Source organism: Cephus cinctus, unplaced genomic scaffold, assembly GCF_000341935.2.
Source record: "Cephus cinctus unplaced genomic scaffold, Ccin1 Ccin1_scaffold0129, whole genome shotgun sequence".
In the NCBI taxonomy this organism is placed as follows: Eukaryota; Metazoa; Arthropoda; class Insecta; order Hymenoptera; family Cephidae; genus Cephus; species Cephus cinctus.
This window is the reverse complement of record NW_014332862.1, coordinates 1802074-1818203: the sequence shown is the minus strand read 5'-3', so window position 1 is coordinate 1818203 and position 16130 is coordinate 1802074. Positions and strand designations below refer to the sequence as shown.

At 43.7% G+C, this 16130-nt stretch overlaps 1 protein-coding gene across 9 annotated transcripts in view; it reads left to right on the top strand.

The window, feature by feature from the left end:
• Positions 1 to 2789: 2789 nt before the first annotated feature.
• LOC107262914 (homeobox protein prospero) overlaps positions 2790 to 16130 on the top strand; it is a 108894-nt gene continuing 95553 nt past the window's right edge. For 5 of the 9 annotated variants that reach the window (XM_015729576.2, XM_015729573.2, XM_025080301.1 and 2 more), the window contains exons 1-2: positions 2790 to 3033; positions 15192 to 15252. The gene's annotated coding sequence lies outside the window, so the exon portion shown is untranslated. The other 4 variants (XM_025080295.1, XM_025080300.1, XM_025080297.1 and 1 more) reach the window with 3 other exon arrangements.

Sequence of the window (16130 nt, the reverse complement as noted above, 5' to 3'; positions counted from 1 at the left end):
TTCCTCCTATCTGTACATGCTGCTGCGTATACGTATGCGATAGACCGTGTGACTCCGACATAACTAAACAAGCAACAAGTGACCTTAAAATCTGCGAATAAAAATACCAACCACTGATCGAGTATTGCGCGCCCAGCTGGCACGCTCCACCTCGTTCCTTCCTCACTCTTGGCTCTTTGGCTTGGGCATCTCTTCCTTTTGCTCTGCCAAGAAATCCTTAATCAACAATTTATTATTAATAATAGCATTTTAAGATTTGTGGCATTTGTTTTATGACGATATAAACAAAAATTTTTTTATTAAAAATTTGGTTAGCGGAACACTTGGCTGATTGATATAAATGCTATGGGTTGAAAATAATATAATCGTTGGTATTGGATTTTTGGATTAATTATAATAATGCTGAATTTTTAATATAACGCATTAAGTATGAAAAGTGGCTCGATTTCGAATAGAGGGATGCGGTCGTAAATATTATGTGTGAAGATGGTTGCAGGAGATCGTGCCGAGGCTGACCGTGGTGGTGGTGTTCTTTTGCGCGGGCCGCTGGATTAAAAAGCAACAAGTGACCTTAAAAACTGCGGGGATAAAAATACCGACGGCTGATCGAGAGTTTCGTGCGCCGCTGCGGTGCGAGGGTGGCTACGGGGTGGGTGGGATGGATTGGGGTTGGGGTGATTGGGTAAGCGGGCTTTTTAGGCATCAAGAGAGAGAATAGGGTTGTTAGGATTGGCCCGGTATTGAGAACGAAGAGACTGAGGTCTGCAAGTCATATAGCTATTGACCAGACTGACGTCATCCGTGACTTGAGAATCCCTTAAGGGTGGAGATATTCGATGGTGCCTTGAGGGGTTGATATATTTTTTAAAATCTTTACCTAACTCTATTTCCCTTTATAGACAATCGCTAAATCCGCACGGTATTAAGCATCCTTACGTCCAACCACCCTTAGCAGACTAGCATGATTTATAATTAGAAACAGGATGACGTAAAAAAAAAAGAATGAGAAAAAAGACTTGTCGGGGTATTTATAAAAAAAAAGTGCAGGGTAAAGTGTTGCAGATTTTATTATTATTTTTATTTTCATTTTACTCTAACAGTAGTTTATCCCTATAAAGTCGACCGGAGCAAAGGAGCAGGCATTCGGTAAGTCTATCTCGACCGGTAGTTCGAGTATTGGCCACCTAAGCAAGAGTTCGCCACTGTCCAGCAACCCTTTCACCAATACAGTCAGGCCTCAACCCCTTAGCATACACAGAAACACCCCTACGGGAGCAGGGTGATTTTTCTTTAGGGTACAAACACACCGCTGATCCTTACTAGCACAAGCAAGTATCGTATCGTCTTTCCCACTCACTACACACACAGCCACCCAAATCAGCTCGGTCCTGCTCCCTCGGCTAAGGGGTTGTGCACCCTTTCCCTTTCCGGCTTCTCGGCGCATGGCTAGAAACCCGCAACAAACCTCCCTCCTTTTACTACCACGATCATGCATACCCTCTCTCATTCCGTTCGACCCTCTCCTACCAAAGATAATTACCTAATAACTAATTATGGGTCCTCCTACTCGTGCAATTTCATTTTTTATACCGTCAAAATCAACTCTTAGAAAAACTCAAGAATGGATAAAGCGATGGTTAAAAGGGATTTCAAAACCTAATCAAAAAACAAAATAGAAAATTCAAAGAGTTTTATTTTTTATTTCTTCAAATATTGCGTAATCACACGTGAAATCGTATCATTACTTTCCAAAGGAGTACTGAGAAAAATAAAAAAATTGAAATCATATACTATCCCAACCCATACGAGTAATATAATTAAGAATTCGTGTTATGTACGTCAAAATAGAAAATACATAAATTTCAGTAGACAGGATAAGCACTGCTACTAAATAGTACCGTCCATTCAGTTATAAAGGTCGGGTAGGTCGAGAGAGCGAGTAAGGTGAAAAGGGAGTGTTTCTACTCTATTTTTATGATTCTTAAAAGTGAAAGCTCGTGGGATTAGCCCATAGTAGAGGGAGGCCAACCCCTTGCTCTGTTAGGCATGCGAGTACGATGCTCTCCTACCAAGGATATCACACGTACGTATCTCTCTACGTGCATTACCACAAATACACAGTATGAGGCATCCTTGTTCAGAAACACGTATACGTACACGTATAAGTCCAACAAGGCAGGAGAAGGACTGGGAAGAGAGAGAAAGAGAGAGAGAGAGAGTTTCGCGTAGACGTGCGAAAATACCACCCCCTTCAAATCTCCAACCCCCCCTCATCCACAGTCACCCTCGGTTACTCAGCCAACATCTCCCTACGTCCACCCGTACCTCCTCTACTCATCCTGACCACCCTCCTGCTCTCTCTCTCTCTTTCTCGTTCTCATTCTCCTCCTAACTGATCACTATTTCTCTCTTACCGATGCATTTACCTATAGGACTATCTTTCTCTCTTTGTCCAGTAACAACTTGCGAGAGCTCGAGAAACGTACAGTGACACGAAGCGCGAAAACCAACCCTTCACTTTCTCTCTCTCTCTCTCTCTCTCTCTCTCTCTCTCTCTCTCTCTCTCTCCTAAGTATGTAATATCGTATATACGTCCGTCTCATTCTCCACCTTTATTCCACGATCCGGCTCATAAGCTCCCTCCTGCTTTAACTAATGTTCAACTCATGCTCTCTCCCTCTCGCTCCTTCTCTCTCGGCATCTCTTCGTCGCAAGCTTCCCCCTCCCAAGGTGTCTCCGACGAGCGCGACTTGCGGGCTTGCGACGCCGTCCTCCAGAGGCGCCACTGTACGGGCCAGAGGCCACCGGCTGGCGGCTGGCGCGTGGTCTGCTCTACAGCATCCGCGATCTTCTCCGCCTACGCGACTGGCGACTGGCAGTGCGCCCGCAAGCCCGCAAGTTCGTGACACGACACACACGAGGAAAGCGCACACGGGACCCCCGAGGAAACGAGTGCATCACAGCCGGCTCTGGGGCTGCGGACGAACGGATCCTACTAATACTGTCTGCTCAAGAGAGATCCTTCACGAAGTGGTAAGTAACATTATCTATATATATATATTTTTTTCTCTATCTACGCTTCTTCGACTTTATTTTTCCTTCGTTTCACCTCCTCGCTTCGCTTATCCACTCTTCGTAGATCCCAGATTCAAATCTTGTTGCAACTTAAAGTATTTACGTTGATTTTCCTCAGAGACTTCTCTTCACTTTTTCTTCGTACAAGCATCGCTTTCCTTGTCATTTCTGCTTCCTGTAAATTATCTTTCTCTGTTCCCCCCACCCTCTCTCTCTCTCTCTCTTTCCCTCTGTGTCGTTTTGTGGAAAAAAAAACGTTCTTTTCTTAAATTGATTATGAAGGATGATTAAACAGTTCGCGATTTAAATAAAGAGTTAAACTGTGGTGCTATGGTGACTGTGTTACGGTGCTGGTGAATTCTCAAGAGATTTTGTACGTAAAGTTTGACACGAGGATACGCGAGCACTTGTCAATGAAACTCGGTGTTTTTACTGGACGAAGAAACGAAGCGACTACGAAATGGAATTGAAGGTGGGAACGAAGGAGAATCGCAGAATGGAACTAAATGGATTTTAAGAGTGGTGATTGTATCGGCTGACAGACGATGGAAGCTTCTCGTACTACGAGACACGTGCTACGTCATGTACTCACTGTTACAACTTCTTTTTTATTTACACTGTTTTCAGAACAATACAAAACTCACGTTAATTGTGTATATGAAATACGGCGTTTGTTTGAACTGCCTGGCGCTACTTTGTTCCTATGACTCGATTCCATGACTAAACCCTGCAAATCATTGCACTCAGTGAAGACATAAGTAAGATCCGCTGACCATGACGAATATGAATGGATAAAAGTGTTCATCCTTTCAGAAGTGATAACGTTGCACAATGAGCGACAATAAAGAAATGTGAAAGTAAAAATGAAAATTTAGTCCGATGACGTTTGATGATGAAATCTAATAGAAATATGCCAGAGAAATTTTATAAAAAAACAATGCGACGAATTATACGTTGGTTTTAAAGAGAGAGAAAATACATACATAGAGATAGAAAGAGACATATTATTTGACAGAGGATGAGGAGATGCGTTGGAGGGAGGGAGGAAGGGGGGAGAGAGAGAGAGAGACACTATAAAAACGAGGACTGCATAATGCATTGGAATTTAAACGTGCCGACTTTATTCTCACGGCTGCTAATAATATTCGATAATTAACGCTCCGTTAATTCGCTGTATCAATCTGAGTGGCAGCTATCGTACGCGTGGGCCAGAACAGCTAGTGCTATATGCTCGTTAATACATATACTTGAGTATGCTGATAGTATGCCGATGTGCGGAAATTATTCTTAGTTGGAAATAAGGAATTTACCGTGAGATTAATTATGCGAGTGGTAACGTCAGAAATGGTCATAACGCGACGAATACAGTGATAATTCGAATGTGAATAAATGGGGAAGCAAGTTTTTAAAAAATTGTATACGGACACGTCTTATTCGTACGAAATGTTGATAGTGACGTTCGTGGGATTATTAAAAGAAATTTTAAAAAATTTTCAACATATCCCCGAGCTTTGATGAGTGGCGCAAGAATCAGTGGATTACGAGTTTTTGTCGGGGAAAAAAAAAGTGCCACTGTGTGAATTAAGAGGGATCGATGGAATTTCTTTAGCGAAGGGGAAATTATTATGATAATTTTATGGGCGTTCAAAATTGGAGCAGTGTCGTGTGTGCGACATATGAAAAGTGTAAGGAAGTAAATACAATTGAGAATTGACCGTTGTTAAGATTGAGGGGGGAAAATGCATCATTCTTTTGGTGTTACAAGGAAAATTGGAAAAGTCGAGAAAAATTGATAACTGTGAGCTGGAAAGTAGAAAAGAGCAAGAGACAGGCCAGACGCTGAAGATCGGCCGTATCTATTTCCCCGTCGGAAGCCCACGTAGCATCGCTTCGCCTTCGCACGTCTACGAAAGTGATTTGTTGTTGAGAGAATATTTTTGAAAATTTTTTTTCTTAAAATATATCTCATTTTCACGATGGATCAGATCAGAAATCAGGTTTTGAAAACATGTTTTGTCGAATCCTCGGAGGATCCAAAAGACAATCCAGCGAATCACGAAACATTGAGGAACTCGACACAAGAAATTTTGAATAACGGAAAATATATGAAAATTCAAAAATATTCTGTGGACCTCCATCACACCCATGACAATCTCGAAACATCACTTTCACGTAGCTTTTTGAAAAACGCAATGAAATATATGGTACAGGAGAAAAACGTGGAGAAAATTCTGACAGAAATTTAAAAAATAAATCACTATAAGACCCACTCGAAATTCTTTTTGAAATTCACAAATCGCTTTTCCATCTGTAGAAATGAGTATCAAACGTACGAATGTCACGTTTGCAACGTGTTACTGGTAAAATAAATACGCCTCGCGCCGAATATCACTGAGGAAGGAAATAAGAGATAAAAGGATCCCACGAAATGAGAAACCTCAGCAGCGTCTCTTGATAATTGTCGTTTCACGTCTATAAACGGTCAACTGTAAACTGTCGGATCTTGTCGCAAGAAGAATTGGTGAACAACTGAACGTATAAAAGGGGTCCTCCTGGGACGATCCCAATACTAGTTGTCCCAGGAAAAACCTGTCTGGCCGGTCTTGCTATGGGGATTATAAGAAAGAAAAAAAAAATATCGTCATGCCTGTATAGAAAATGCCGGGTAAAACGTGTTTGGAGTTGTTGTTGTCGTGAAGCCGCGTGGTCCGTAACCGGCGATCGATGCTTGCGTATAAATAGCTAATAATGAAATGAATCGTGTCATAAACAATCGACGCGTCGTTGGGAAAGGTGGGGGTAAAAATCTAAATGAGTGTCGATTGGGTGGTGCGCGTATTCCGGGGGGTTTAGAGAGTCATATGAGGATTGAGGGTTGAGAGGTGGAGATATGGGAGGTCGATAGGTCACTCAAGCTAAATTTCACTCGGAAAGTCAAAAAATGACGAAAACTTAATGTCTTAGCAGAATTTGTTTTCATTAAGTTAGGAGGAATAAAGCTATTCAATAGCTGATCAATGGGTTTGGGCAATTGAATAGTCGTGTAAAATGCATAAATCTGACAGGCGAAAACTGTCGGTGTCCGATTTGATTCTATACTATCAGTCTGGATTGTCGCTGTCCATAAATTAACTTTGCCAATTCGTAAGTGGTTTTTTCGGTGAGTTCACAGATTGAACATGGATTTAATTAATATGAGAATCACGTGTTCTGGAATTTTTATCATTTCGTTCGCGAATTTATGAGAACGTGAAATGCAGGTGAAATTAACTTTATATTGTCGTTTCCTAGAAACACGGTGTGTCTAGCGTTCGGTAAAGTATGAAAATTAAAAAAATAGTACAATTTACCTTACCTACAAAAATCAAGTAGCTTTTGTTGCTTTTTATATATATATCTCATAACATATTTTTTTTTAATGTACCGTATACAATAATTTTTCAAAACTAATGCAACAACCGAAAATATTTTGACCATACGAATAAAATGTATAGACCAACTTGAGATTAATTATGAAAAATTATAATTTTTTTTTAACTATTTAGACTGTATTTGTACCGGGGCATCCTTCCCGCCAAAAGCCCGTACTTTAAAGTAGATTGACTGTCCCGCGAACTACGTGACTTGGTTAAAAATAAAAAAATCTTAAAGCAACGTGTACATAAAAAAAAGTCACTTTAATAATCAGACGACAAGAAGAGTCTATAAAACTTTGATAATCGTAAGCGATCGTTTGTCAAAACGAGGGTAGCGAGCGAGTGGCAGGAGGACAGGGTAGAAAAAAAGCGCGCGGGAAAATCGCAAGAATGCGCACAGCCGTAATCGTGAGCAGCCGCGTGAGGGGCGAGTGTCGAAGGTAGCGCATGGTGGTCGCAGAGGGTGCAGAGGTGGGAAGATAGATCAAGGGGATGAGTAGTGAGGGTTACAACGGTAGCGAATGTCAGGGATTGCGATATTGGTAAAAAAAATTGAAGGTTGCCTGAAAGAATTGAAAGTCGAAGAAGCTCTGCCGTAACAAGTGAACGCCGAGTCACAGGGGGTGGTATACGTGTCTGGATACCCATAAGTCCAAGTACCTGGTTCATCAGAAGAGAAAGCTGCACACTATGACTATCTACACAGAACGAGTATGAAGCCTTACGAGAATGCCGAAGAAGACACACGCACCAAGCCAACCAGTAACGCCAATACCTAACCCAGTGGAAGTGTGAAAAAATTTCCGATCGAAGAGTACGTAACATACGACATCCACAGAGGGGTTGCCAAGGGGGTTAGGTATATTCCTAGTCCTCTCCCAGTGCTCTCCTATTCCTCTTGGTCCTCCTAGGCAAAGTCGTCCTCATCGGCCGCGACTTGGGTGAGGGCATCCCCCACATTGGCGGTGGTTGCGGCGAGGACGACGGTAGTGGGAGCGAGTGGGTTAACTGTAAAACTCGATTGCCCGTGTTTTTATCTTAAGACGCAAAGGGGGTCGAGGATTGGCAGGGGGTGCTTCGGGAGGCGCTGCTGGTTCCTGGAGGTGGGGGTTCCGAGGGTTCGCGCTGGGCCACGGGGTGATGGAAGTCGGCTGGGGGTAGGGTTGGAGGCCCCCCTCGGACTCCTCCGGTGGCGTTGCCAGGACGCGGTGGGGATAAGACTACCCTCGGAGGCAGAGTGCGTTTGCGCCGTCGCCGTGGAGGTGGCATCGTGCTAAGGGTTGTTTCGTGCGGCCGGGGGTGGCCCGGGGGATCTGGTGGGTGGGGGCATCCCTGACTGCAGGGTTAGGGTGGTCTTTAGGTCTGTCAGTAGCAAAGCGGCGGCCTCATCATACGGAGCTGCTGGCTGACCAGCTAGGCCGAAATCACTTAAGACGCGTACCTCGTTATAACCTCTACGCGCCGCGCCACTTCGCACATCTTCGCGCGCGCGCACCCCACCCCTACCCCCCACCCACACACACACACACACACACTCACACGCGCACACACCGACACGTGCACGGGCCACACGCACGCACACGCACACAGTGACACAGGACGGTCAACCCTTTCTCATAGACATTCGCACCAGTCACGCATATCGGCCGCTGACATTCACACGAGACACGCGCACGTAACCATCCACGACGTAAACCAGCATTGTCAACCGCTGCGGCCCAGACATGTAAACATCGCGTACGCGCACCGTAAACATCATCGTCTTCAGATTCATCGCACCCGCTCCCCCCTGCAAGTACGACGTGAAGAATAGCCGGCCGAGATCGCTCGGACATTCTGACACTTGGCCAGTTCGTAGGGCCGAACCCGAGTGCGACGCGCATTCACTTGCCCACTTCACGTGATAACGGTGCCGCTGGACAATTGTGCTTTTCCTTTCCAATCCTCACGAAGGGGCAGCCTCCTCTCTGCGCGACATTCACGCACGACTCTACCCTTCGAAGGGTAATCGAAGCTCGTTGCGAAGTTGTCGCGAATTCGTCGACTGACGCGCTTTGCCGGTGTCTGGGGGAGCTTGTCTTGCGAATGTGACACCCAGGACTTCTGGGCGAACCGTGATACTCTGGTAGCTAATTACGTGGCTCGGTTCTTCTTTGGACTTGGGAGGATTTTCGAGTGTCGGACTACTGGAGGATTACAAGAGGAAAGACTGTCGGCAGAGATAATCGTTGGGGTTAGTGATCTCTTCGTATTATACTTGGTGTCTTGTGAGTTTACGGGAATGAGGACGGTGGGCCTGATGTAAGGGGAAAGAAAGAGGAAAATAATAATAAGCGGCTTTACCGCGTTTCAGAAACGCCCCTTGTGTCGCGCCAACCCCTAAACACAGTGTGCACGTGTTCTCACGGATACAAGAACGTTTAGGACGCAACGTATAATTTAAAGGTAACTGAAGTTTTGCGAAGAAACAGTGCAACTGTGGAAAGTCAATAATCTGTGTTGTACGATTACTACCGTTCCTCCTCAGGAATCCGCGGAGGACCTTTCAAAAGTAATTAAGGGCATTTTTATCGACGACTCGGTTGGACGTTCGGTGAATACTTATCGTTGTGTACTTATCGTTTTTTGGAATATTGTTCTTTTTTTAATTGTTATTATTTTATTGCTATTGTTTATTGTTTGTCAACTTTTGTCCATGTGAAATATAATTTTTATTGTCTCCTTGGTGTGTACCCGTCTTGTTTATTTTTGTTAACCCACCTTTTTCTTGTTTCCTTTGCAAAACCTCGACCCTTCAGTTTCATTTTTTAGGAGACAGTAGGGATGGTTTCCGGTATCCGGGATGCGACCGGAAATCCCGACAAAACGAATCGATCGGACGCGCAGTATTTTAGCGCGAGTGTTTATTTATTTCGGTGTCCAGTCGATGGGGCTTTTTGTTTGTGAAATTAAAAAAAAAGAGCTCTGCTTATCGTTGGCCGAAATAATCATAGAAATTGCGGTGACGTGTCAACAGTAACGCCGATCTCTGTCATTCGTTTTGAATTCGTGTATTCGGTGTTAGTTTCAAGAGTAGAATAATAAAACGTATATATATATATACACACATGTATACTTGTTTTTTGCAACCTACAAGTAGAGAGTGTGCTGGCAGTTAATGATTTCGCCAATTGAAAAATTATTTACGCGCGACGAAGGGTTGCGCGAAATGTTGATAAGGACGGAAGTTGAAGAGGAGTCGAGAAAAAATATTAAACTCCTCTACGAGATATTTAGGTCCTCTTTACATAAAAATTGATTTAATCGTCGCATGGCGGCGTATTAATTGATAAAGAAAGTTGACTTGTAATTTTATTTTTTATTTTTTCTTTAACGAAATCGCTTACTTTTCATATCATTCAAATGAGATTAGCGAAACGAAAGATGGTAGTTTAATGCGCAAAAATGTTTAATTAAAATTTTTATCTCCAACTTTCCTATTGCGACTTTATGTTGCTGTAGCCGACGGCCATTCGCAGAAAGCCAGTTGAAAATCACTGGCATTATTTAATGGGAGATCCAGTAAATGGGCGAGTTTCTATACCTCGACCGGTAAAATCTGCCGATTGTTTGATAATTCGCGAAATTGACGCGTGGCTAATGGAATCGCGATGTCTGTACTTGTGTATAACTGTATTTTTTCGACTTTTATTTCGGGCATGTCCATGTGCGCGGCCAAAAGTCTCCGTGTTGCCGACTCGATCGCCAATTTCTGTTTTTAATCGTCAATTAATCGTAGCTGCACATTTTTACCTTTTTTTTTCATTTTGACTCGTTTTTATCTCCTTTCTCGTATTTTTCTGTTACTTTCTTTTTTTCATTGCTGTACCGAATAACCAGAGATTTTATCATGATTTCTTGGCGCCACTTCCGGTTTTGCGGTCAGACCGAAGTTAGCGAACCGCAGGAAAAATTGCGAAAAGTATTGGAAATTTCCCAGAACGCAGGTTCGATTTCATATTTCACACCCAAACGCCTCGATTGCTCGATACATGCGCAAACACAAATCAATCTTTGGTACGTATACGAATAATAATAGTGACACCCGCCAGTTGGAGTCGCGAGCATCTTTTATTATTAAAATCCAGTTTTTTAAAATTCCAACTAAAGTCTGAATCAAAATAGAAGAAAAGCAGTTACATATGTCAAAGGTATTTGGAAATTACAACAAACGAGGTTAATTAGAAATTTTCAATAATGAGATAAAAAAGACGGTTTAAAGATCCTCCTTAGCCGGATCGCAAGAGGCCTTTGACCTCCTAATCAGTAGTCATGGCGAACAATAGGGGGCAGCTGTCAGAGTCCCTGAGTCTCTAGTTCCGTTATCAACATCTGCTGGTAAACCGTAGCTTTCTACGCACAATCAGCGACAGCACGAATTCTGTCTCCTGTTATCGCGCCTCCTCCCAATATTTGTCCCGGTGAAAGGATCAACGTTTAATCCACGAAATGGACTGAAAACGTAGAAGGGATAAAAAGCAAAGAGAAGTGAAAAAAAAAGAGAAAATCGAAAGAAGACAAGGTGTCATTGACAGTCGTGAAAAGTATAAAAACATAAAATCTTTCATGAATATTGGCCTTAAGGAAAACGAGAACCCTATTCTATAGTATATCTATAGTATATATATAGGATATCTATAGTAAGCATGTGTATAGATATAGAAATCAATGTAAAATACGTCAAAGCATCTTGGTTGGTTTCCAATGGTAATAAATTCATGTCGCTGAAAGATCTTAAGTCCGTATCGTTGTGCCGTCGACGTAGCGTATATCTCGCGGTGTGTCTTTCGCTTCTTAATTAATTTCCCTAAAGTAATTTCACCACGGAGTCCCCTGGGATAAGAGCGAATCTCAGATAGAATTAGAAAACTTGACGTTCGCAAGTGGCTTAACGTCCCGCGACAAGACGCTCGCGCATATCGCCGATGAATTCGGCTTAATAGAATTTTCGTTTGTTGCGTTGGCTGCCTTCGTCTCGCGAATTCTATCGCGGACCCAGCGGATTTCAAAGTTCCTAATGTTCCGACTGTTTCCAGTCCTTACTAGGAAACTTTATAATTTACCTCTGAGAATTCACCAGGAGCCAACTTCCGTTTCGCTATTCCATCTCCTTCCAAATTTCATACGACTTTCAACCCTTTTTCCCAAGGGACGTTGAACCTCTGTTTTCTATCACCCGTTACTATAGTATTCGGTATCGTGCGGATGTTGGTCGGTATTAAAGAGTCGACCGAGGGTGGATTCAAACTACCCCCAATGAGAATTCGCAAGGAAATTCCCGAGGATTCCTGGAAATTCCAGGAAAATCCTCACCGGGCGACAGTCCAAACTGTTTAGGGGAAGTTTCACGGTTTAAGGGTTATGTCTTGGCAAGTGTAGTGAGACAATTATCCCGGAGAGAATGACAGCTGTTCTCTGGGATTTCGCAAGTTCGCCTTCGCACCCTTGTAAAACGCGCCTTAAGCTCGCGACCCCGATTAACTTATGAAACTTTTATTAAGTCGCGGTCACGTGACATCTTTTTACGCAGATAGTGATACTTCTCAACAGTGATTACCTAATAATCGTAAAGTTTTCAATAGCCCATCCGATTAACTTTACGTTACAACGTATACCATTCTAATGCTCAAGGCGCGTTTCCACGAGGAACAAGTTTCTCAGTCGACGATGAATCATCAAATAGTTAATCGCGTTGACAAACGAATACAGTCGAAATCGAAAAAATTTTCATAATCCGTCCAGATTTGGCATTAGCAACCGTATATTAGCCATTGTAATCATGAGAACTCGCCTGAGGGTAAAGAAAATTGACGAAGGAGTAGTAAAAGTGCCAGGTTGAACTTGTGTAAAAAATAGTTGACGCCAACATTAAAACGTGACGTCTCAAGCAATCACCATCTCGACCATTCGTACACAATATCGCGTTATCACGAAGATCCACCACCATGATTTCTATGACGCGCGGCCGTTGCGACACTGCTTATCTCCCTGCTCCTTTTTATCAGGCTCTCCACTCTTCCTGTAATCTCCATTTAAACAAAGCTACGCAACGAGATCAATACCGCAAACCGCAGCGAGGAAAATTAAGAATAGCCACCGGAAGTACGATTACGTATAGACAAAAGTATTCATCTCGGTGGTTATTCCGACTGTCGTACGTGGAAGCGAAACTGCATTGGGATTGGCAGTGGACATACATACAGGCAATGCGGAGTTTGAAATGACGGAGAGATTCGGGGACCAATGAAAATCAGAAGTAGGAAGTGCAGTTAGGAGTCATCGGAATGGACTGTATATGTTTCTGGGAATGATGAGGTACCTGAACGCGAGGACATAGGTGGAACGTACGTGTACACAGGTGAACGTGGCTGAGCATAGGCGGAGGTGCGCGGACAAGTGGGCAAACAGGCAATTTCCCGATGGCTGCCAGCAAAGCGTGGAAAACGGAAGCGTTCCCGAAAATAGGAACTCGTCGCAATTAATAATACCGGTAATTGGTATAGATGCATGCTACTGAACTTCAAAGGTCAACGCCTGGCACCAAGTTTAATTAACGCAATCAAATGAAAATATCCGCGACCTCGCAGGACCCCCCCCGCCGCCCTCTCCCCCTTCACACTCCCCTAGGCTTACTTGCGTTCCCGCTGTTTTCTCTCTCTCTCTCTCTCTCTCTCTCTCTCTCTCTCTCTCTCTCTCTTGCGCTCTCTCTTATACCCACTTTGCCTATCTGTTTATCTCCCTCTCTCATTCTCGTTATGCAGTTCTCTCACGTGGTTACGGCATACAGTAGCTGCATGTGCAAAACTGCATATTTAATATGTGTATTATATATAGCTATCTCCTTCCCTCCTCCACCCGTACACCCACGGTGTCACCCCTGCGACCCGCTCATTATGCAAAAGTTCGTTGCACCGAAAATTTAAATCGCGACTTCGACACAGCGCGACATGTTCAAATATGTCGAACTGTGGCAATGACCTAGTTTACCATGCTAATGTTCACAAAAGGCCATTGTTATGCTGTAAGCAATATCACTGATAGCAGTTATCGTTAAGAATAGTACCATACGCTTTTGAGATACCACTCAGGTTTGCTAAATTAAGCCCCATCTTCCCTTACCACCCTTAAGCGAGTCCCATGGAATTCTTCATTAGCATCCCCCTCTCGCATTCTTTGTCGCTACCGTCAATATCCCATTTAAGCTAACTCCGTGATATCGATACTCGAATTCGTATAGCAATACGCTCTAGGGTTATCAGAATTACGAACATACGTAGTTAAGTTAATTAAGGAATGGGTTTGGACAAGTTACACGGGTATTGTAAGTAGGTAGAGGTTATGAATAAGTCGGACTTGAAATACGGTAAAAGAAATACGTTGGAAAAATTGACATAAATACTAAGTCGACAAGTACCGTTCGCTCTTGTCATCGGTCAATTGAGAATTAACAATAGACAATTCTCATTGGCACCAATGACAGTGTACTCTTTGTCTCTGGTAATACGCAGTACCGTCCATTACAGTGCATATAGTCAATGCGCAATGATCTTGTAATATAAGGGTTGATATACCTAGCTCAATATAACTACCGGTCTGGGTAGGCTATACAGTCACCTACACGTCACATATGGATTTGATACGTGCGTGTGAGATCTCATGTGCGCTTCGTGCACGTGAGGCTTCGACTGCACGTGAATGCATTACCTAGGACGGTGTTGGAGGCTCGTCCTGAGTCGCAGAGTCCGTCAGAGAGAGAGAGAGAGAGAGAGAGAGAGAGGGAGAGAGAGAGAGCGGGAGTAAGAGAGCGAGAGGAAGTATGGAACAAGTGAAAAGTGCAAGAGAGACGGATACATAATGCGAGGGCGAAAAAGATAGAGGGAGAAGGGGAGACGTATATGGAAGGAAGGGTTAGCGAAAGAAGGATGGATGAGACGAATGTGGAGGGGAGGATGTATTACTGGCGGCGGGGAGGGGATGACAGGCAGAGCAATTCTGGTGGGGATACCGACGAAGGGGTTGATTCTACGTGTGGGGGGATGCTGAATCGGAACCGTACGAGATGCATACTAATTACGCACCGGCATTGTTTTGCTGATGTGTAAAGACAAGCTAATTACATCTCCAAGAACTTTTACTGAGCTTTACCTGAGCTAAATGAATTGCGCTCGCTTACCTCGTCGCGCGTGTTGTCCTTGCCTGCATGCTGATTATATAGGCATGTGTGTACTACTTCACGTATGAGTATCCACATATACGTTGGTGACCCTTTTCTTTGTCAGATCTTTTCTTGACTTTCCTTTCTCCCTTTTGCTTCTATTCTTGTCAATTCTATTGTTGCCAATTCGATGTACACTGCGCTCTTTACTGCGTCGTTGAACTATGTCGTTGCGGATATCATCTTTCGCTTCAGGATACGCCGAGAGCAACCCTTATCGTTGTGTTCCACGGGGCACTGTAGCTAAATCACATAATTTGCAACCCGCTTGAACTTACAATTTGGATTGTACGAGGGTTGGGTATGATGATTTTTTTTAATCCGGAAATATTTTTGAATTTTTTTCGAGATTAGGTTTCTCAGGACAGGCAACTAGATAGGTAGCTCGATAAGTAGTATTTCTTGAAATTTTTTAATTACTTATATGATACTTTTCTATTGTTTAGACTGACGAATGAAGCCGTAACGAAGAGAGCCGGCTGGTGCGCATAAACTAGGACTAAGAAGGTAAGTCTGACCCGTCGTGGTATTTCCACTTAGCATCAACCCCTAAAAGGTTCGGCGAGTGTCCGCCAGGGTGCGTTTGTGATGGCGCGACGGTAGTACCTTGAATTAGGAGAGGGTCAGCGACGGCACCGTGTGCGCAAGTAGAACGAGCGCGTAATGTACAGCCGCGCGAATAATTATTAGCAAAATTGTATTTAAATATCCAAAAAAATTCTTCCCACCCAAAATTACAGGTGCACTGAAGTACCGCAGTGCGGTTAGCAATCCAAGTATACCCTCCCGAAAACCATAATAGATAAAGGGTTCGTTAGAATGCCGAGGGGTAGCAGTATGTAGTCAGACAAGAACAGAGTAACGCAGCATCCGGCATGAGTCCTTCCTCTACATTATCTTTCTTTCCTTATCCCACCCCCATCCTCTCCACCATTCTCCGACTCTTTGTTTCTTTCTTTCGTACTTCTTTCTTTTTTTTTCCTTCCTTTTTGACACACACCATCCCCAGGATTATGCAAGCAAAGAGTCGAGGTCTTTCCGCGCCGCGAGCGGATACTTAGAATTTAAAATGCATTTCATCTCGGCGTGCTCTTCCTCACCCTTCCCACTCACTCTCACTCTCTCTCTCTCTAGTCTTCTCTCGCTCCCTCTCAATCCCCTTCGAACGACTCTCACTCTCTTCGTCTTTCTGTCTTTCTGATTTCGCTATTTGTGTCTATATACCTCTCTGTGCCCGCGTCACGGAAACCTCGACGGTTCTCGTGCTTAGTCGTTCGACAGACGTCATATATGTCTTTATGAACGCATCTGGAGTAGACAAGTGCATTAAAACCACGGGCGTTAGTTCAAGCTTCAAGGTGGGGGGGGAGGGGGAGGGGGAGGGG